Source organism: Notolabrus celidotus, chromosome 13, assembly GCF_009762535.1.
Source record: "Notolabrus celidotus isolate fNotCel1 chromosome 13, fNotCel1.pri, whole genome shotgun sequence".
Lineage (NCBI taxonomy): Eukaryota > Metazoa > Chordata > Actinopteri > Labriformes > Labridae > Notolabrus > Notolabrus celidotus.
The window spans coordinates 26,484,320-26,490,878 of NC_048284.1; the positions used below are offsets into that span (position 1 = coordinate 26,484,320).

The 6,559-nt window shown below is 39.8% G+C and overlaps 1 long non-coding RNA gene across 1 annotated transcript; it reads left to right on the forward strand.

The window, feature by feature from the left end:
- The first annotated feature begins 580 nt into the window (after positions 1-580).
- LOC117824336 lies at positions 581-6,352 on the forward strand. The gene is made up of 2 exons (XR_004633563.1): positions 581-788; positions 5,657-6,352. It is a non-coding gene; the product is annotated as an uncharacterized LOC117824336 (long non-coding RNA).
- The last annotated feature ends 207 nt before the right edge of the window (positions 6,353-6,559 follow it).

Here is a 6,559-nt window from a genome sequence, read left to right on the forward strand (position 1 = left end):
CAGAGAGGGAGGGAATAGATCTTGTGGTTTGTGTTACCGCATTATACACTGTTAGTGCTTTGAACAAGCAAATTATGCAGAAAAAAACAACACTTAACCATGATTAAAATGTATAAACCTTGCTCTGAATAAATGAAGCTCTATGTCATCAGTTCAACTTCAAGTACCTCTCAATAGTACACCTCTTGTACTGCATTGCACATTTAAATAATAGGATAAATCTCATAGAAGGCTTCTCCAACTGTTCAAAGTTATAAAAATAATGATGAACTTAATTCAATAAGCTAGTGGCAGATATGGGTGTATTACATCTTGTTTTAATTCAAATAAAATTGCTTGTATCAAAACGTAACATAATTTATATATTTATATGTAATGAACTGTGGTATTTTTCATAAAATATATTTATGTGAATAGGCCCACTTGGGTTAGTGGTTGTGACAAAATGACTTAGTAGTGCCTTGAAGTTACTATTTGAAACCATGCTAGAAACTCATAAGTCTACATGTAATCTGTTGCCATGGCAAAGCATTACTTGCCATGAAACAGGAAGTTAATTTTAGATGAAGGGCTTAACATATCTGTGCAGTCTATAAACTTGGTAGACACAAGCCCAGTGAAGAAACAATGAGTCGGATATTGTTTTTTTTCAGTGGGCATGGCTAAATTGATTTGATTTAAAGTTAAGCCACCACACAGCATGTTAAACCTAGAACTATGGAAGTTCTTAGGCATATGTTCCATGGACCTACAAAAAACTATCTTGGACCCATATCGCGAACTGAGCAGTAAGTCTGTCATTTTAAATTCTGGGTGAAAAAAACAGGCAAAGTTAGCTATTTCAAGAGGCCACTCACAGATTAACTTCCCCTGAGGGGTGAATCCAATCCATTTCAAATTTAATGTATAGAAGAAAAGTTATCAATTTCTTTGACAAAGCTCAAAGGATGTTGCTTTGGCAGCTTGTCAAAGTTTGATGTCCGAAAACCTGTGGATTTTTAAGCTTATTTAAGGGCACACTTGTATCAACTTCTCACAGGTGGTTTATCTGATTTACTTCATAATTGGCATAGATATAGCAAAGACCTCAACAAAGAAAATGTCCTCAGCTCATGTAAAAAACCCAAGGGGTGGGGCTTTGGCAACTTGTCATAGTTTGATGTCTGACCGTGAAATAATTTGCTGTAATTAAAAACATACAAGGTCCAAACTGCTTCAAATTTTACATATTCGATAAATGTCTCCTTCTATTTAAACTAACATGACAAAATGGTTCTCTATAATTCTGCCTATCAACTATTCAGTGCCAGTCATCTTTGCATGACAAATCTCAGCTGGTCAACAGTGAATTTACAGGTAGCTCTCAATTCATGTTGTCTCTTGAAGATGTGATAAATCAGAGCCATTTGGACTGGTTTTAGTCTGACAAAGACAGGACAGCAGAAGCACACTCTGGGGCAGGGCAACATCCCAACAGGCACCACATTCAACCTTTGTAGAGGTGCAAAGGTCTGTTTAGTGCTGCTCTCAGCCCTAGTTGTGCTTTGTGTTTTACTAGCAAGAACCACACCATTAACAAGATGTGTTTGAACAATTTGCTTATGAAATAAGATTTTTGTGCAAGGCTTGGACTCACTAGGAGCCATTATGGTTTGGACTAGAACTATGCCATGATCCTACCCAGAGCAGAAAGAACAGGAAGAGAGAGTCAGAGCAAGGGGATGTTTACAGTGGGAGGATGTTGCTCTTCATTGCTTACTTATAAATAAGGTTAGGACAAGAGAGGATTTGTAAAGTGAATAAAAGGATCTCTCAGGATCTACTTACATAAGATAATTTCAACTGGCATCCATATCTAAGCAGAGCTTATACCGAAACCCATGGCATTGTTTGAACAAACACCACATCATAACAAAAGATCCACAGAAAATGGTCTTAGTTGACTTCACCAGCATTTTTTTTTCACAATGGTTGCTCCTTATTTAGGATCTGTGTGTGGCTCTTACTGCAAGGTCATTTAAACCATAATTATGGAATATTTAAGGGATAGTTTTTTGTTATTTAAATTTTTTGGAGATACTTGTCCGTGGAAACCGTATTACCCATTAGAGATGTCAGGAAGCTCAGCTCCTTTGTTGAGAGACCAGCCTGAGAACTGTCACACAAGCTAGGCTGTCCACTGACGGGGTCAACTCTACCATGAAATGTAGCTTATTTTGATGAACTGCAACCCAAACTTTGATTTTGGTGCAAGTGATATATTCTCAGTGCTTTACTTTACTGTCAGAAAGCTTATTCTTCTCAGCACTATTTGCAGATGCAACACACATCCCCTGCATAGCCAAGGCTCACCAGCCGGTAAAGAGCCAGTTGACTGGGATTCCCTGTGGGTAATACACTCGACATGTCTCTTACACAATCTCACAGCCTCACTTCCTACCATGATAATAGTTCCTATGCGTATGTATGATCGTGCAAATACATGGGATCACTTTTCATTGATAAGAATAGTAATGCTGCAGGTTGTCATGAATTTAAACTTGATGAGGCTGTTGAGCAATAAATCTGACCACCAGTGACAGAGATCAACCAGAAGTTTAAATCTTAATTTCAGGCCAACAACTGTGATGTTAAATCTCTGCTGAGCATCCTTTACGACATCAGCATCTTAAAAACCTTAAAACCAGGAGGGCAAATGTTTGCAGTGAGTCATCTAATGAACAGAAGTATAACTGAGAACATAAATGATCTAAATGTGTGGATGAAATCAGTCAAAAGGACAGTGAAGACAGCATTTAATTCATCTCTGCAGCCTTCAGTTTATTGAAAATTTGTTTAACTTCCTTTCAATTTTACAGTCTCTTAGTTCATCTCACTCCTACTGACATTTGCCTTTTCTTCCAGTTTACAGCACAAACAATGTTTCATTGCAGTTTTCCTCATTACTTGGGATAAAGAGGGGGGCGTGTCTAAACTGTCTGAGTGCTGTTGGCGCCCACATAATGTAGGCGTTGCTGTCATTTGGAGTTACATTTACATCACTAAATAGATAGGTGCTCCACTGTTTTACAGCCAGCTTGGCTTAGCTGTGCTTTGTCAGAGCTGTAAAGAAGTCACTTCTTTCCTCCCATCAGACATCTTTATTTAGAAAAGCATTTGTCTTTAGGAACAAGTCAGCTCTTCTTTGACAACATTGGTTGATATTGATGTCTCTTACCTCATACTTTGTGCCACAATTCATCAGACTTTTTGCTTTTTTGGGGTTGATGAGGGGAGGGGGGGCGCCAATAAAGATTATTAGTTGAGCTACAGGGTCATTGATTTATTAAGTTAATGAAGCAATGCAAGGCCCTAGATTAGTTGACCTTAGGCCGGATCACCATTCAGCAAACATAGTGAGCTAACAGGAATCCATGTACCTCAACATTGTTAAGACTGAAATTAGAATAACTGCACAACTCTGGAGCGAAAAATAAATCAATATTGAATGAGTATACAAACCCAGGGTAGAACTGAAACTGATTTTTTTTTTAATTGTCATATAGCCATGTCTGCATGAGGCAGAAACGGCAGCCCTTTAATAATGAATCATAGGATCCCATGTATTAAATAAACTCTCTACATTCCAATATACAGTATTCCCTGAACAACATCAGTCTCCTATCTCAAAAAGTATACAGACACACATACAAAATAAGTTAAAGCCTTTCATCACAGCCATTATACTACTCCCGGGGGCCATCAGAACACGGACCACTGAAGCTCCTCTACATCAGAGCTGGCTTTATCATGTGAACTTCATATTGTCTGTCGTTTTCAGACCCACCCTGTTACATATTCCAAGTATATAGGCACTGTCCCTCACAAGTCAGTTGACAAAGATAGACACAACACCATGTGACCCATACACAGGTATTTAAAGCCCAGGTGCATATGAACTCACTGGAAGAACTGATTGCAATGGGTTCTCAAGCATGCCTTGGTGTGGAGACAGTCTGTTTCTGAAACCCCCAGCTACAGGCTACTTATGAATGTAGTATGCAGACATTTTCCCAAATCAGTACGACATCCGCAGATTTTGATAATGAATTTTGGCCAAATCATCCTGTTGGTGTAGTAGGCGGTTTTAAAAACAACCATAGTTTCCTACCCCAGAGAACCAAGGTTACAATCATAACTGACCAATCCAATCTCATGAGGACAACTTTTAGTAAAGCCGTTCATCTCTGGCAAGAGCAATGCATGACGGACTATGAACACATCTTACTTTCTGACATTCAAATATAGGGCCTTATTTAATTTACTTACACTTCAAATAAAAGATAATACAATATTAAAATCCAATGAATGCATAAATTCCCCCAAAAATAACATTTAAAAAGTAATGATTTATCAGCGAAATATAAGAACCCCACTTCGGACTTGTTTTGAATGACAAAAAGAGCTGCACGGGAAACACACAGATCCATGTCCTTACACATCTGCCCTTTCATGTGCTGTACTATTATAAACCCTGATAAACTGCTTGTTGGTCACATGTCTTAGCTGCCTTGTCTTACCCTTGTCAGTACAGCGCTGTCCTGTATGAAACCAACAAATGTACCCTCCCTCAAAGGAATGAATATGGAAACAATCTGTGTCTGCATTTTCTTGCTCACATGTGCAATCTACCTCTTTACATACTAGGAATGTCCCGAGAAATGAAAATTTTGTATTTCACAAGACACAGCAGAGACATCAAATATGAAATCAATGAGGAATGAGTGGTGATTGGTCTCTTGCTCAACATGATAGTTGCAGTTAATACAGGGACAGTACGATAGAGTGTCTCAGACCACGCCTAAATCAGCCTAAGTGATCAGATCTCAATCAGTCCCCACAAACAGGAATGTTTGTTCCTTTAAACACCAACAGTGGGACTAAATAATAACACAAAGAGGAACAGCCCACTGCTGCTGAGTGACTGTGTTGGATTATGTTTATAGTATTTCTCAAACCTTGTCGTCCTTCAGCCTTCACGCCTCACTGTACTTGGTTATACTACTCTGGGTTCAAAGGTTAAAGACCTCAAGAGTGTACCCTCCATGATCTCAACATTATCGTCTGTCTGCAGAGGATTTAGCATCACTGCTTCACTTCCAGGTTTATGACAACATTGCTCCTGGGAGGGCTAATACTTTTATGGTACACATCAAATTTTCTTTCTCAATGAATCACCCTCCCTCTGCTGACAGCTAATTAAAGATCAACACAACTTTTTTAAACACTTCATAATTCCATCTTTACACATCGGGTAGTCATTCGGAATATGCCACCGCAACAGCCTTCCCAATTAGTTTTTGATTGCACCTGAGAGGATCAATGAGAGTATATGCTGGGTAAGCTTGCTCCTTTTTTAATGTTAATAAGACTGCTGGTCTTGATATATGTGTGTCAGGGAGAGCTGCCAACCTTCTGCAAAGTCACTTTAATGATTCTCTGACTGCAGGTGGCAGAAAACCAAACCACAGCAGAATCAGTTTATACCTACAAGGTCACACAGCGAGGAACCTCACTGTTTTTTATTGATAAATATTGCCTTCATTCCTTGGCTCCTTTTCCACACTCACTTATGACTCCATTTCTCTTCCCTCACCTATTTTTCTGTTTCTTTCAGACAGTGTGAAAGCCTTGGCTTTAGAGGTGCGCGGGGGCAGCTGAAGCCCGACCAAAGGTGTCTTTCCTTGCACCGAGGGAGACAAAGATGCGCACCCACACAGTTGCATTGTGAAGCAGAGCACTGTGTAATTTCTATCATTCAGTGCTTTTTTTCCCCCTCAATCCATCCCTTGGCCTGTGCCCCTCCCACGCACTGGTAGGAAATGTAGCCTTAAAGCGCCACCACCCACAACAGAAGCAGAGAGATCACAGTCAGCCACAGAAACATCCCCCATACAATGTTTCCAATCCCCTCACTTTCATGTACATGCATCTGAATTTGAGTGTGATGCACAGCGACATGTTTCATGTCAGTGTCGTTGCAAATCCCAATACCCCAAAGCCTTGAGGTATGGAGATGATACACTATTATTAAGCAATCTTATATCCACACACAGGCAGAAGTATACACACGCCACAATGCATGTATTCATGCTACTTTGTAGAGAAGGATACAAGAGTTAATGTCGCACTCGACAGGCCCATGGCTCTTCCTTTCAAGACGTCTTGCAGAATGTTGCTGAAGGGCCACAATGGGTTACGAAACAAAGATGCATGACTATTTACAAAGGCTGTGTAACAGCTCCACTTCACTGAAAGAACGCACTGCTCTGCTTGGTGGAGTTTGGATTACAATCCCATGTGATGTATGATTCATGAAGGTAGTTGATGTATTTATTGATGTCTGCTGGAGCTGTAGAAGCAGATGTGCGTAATATGAATCAGTTGTCCCCGAAGAGTTTTCTCCTCCTGGATTTATCCTGTGTCTCTCCACTGTGGTTTAACAGAAAATCCCCAATTTAGCAGCAGAGTTAACAGTCAAAACTCAAACTAAATACGCATGCAATGAACTACTGGAAGC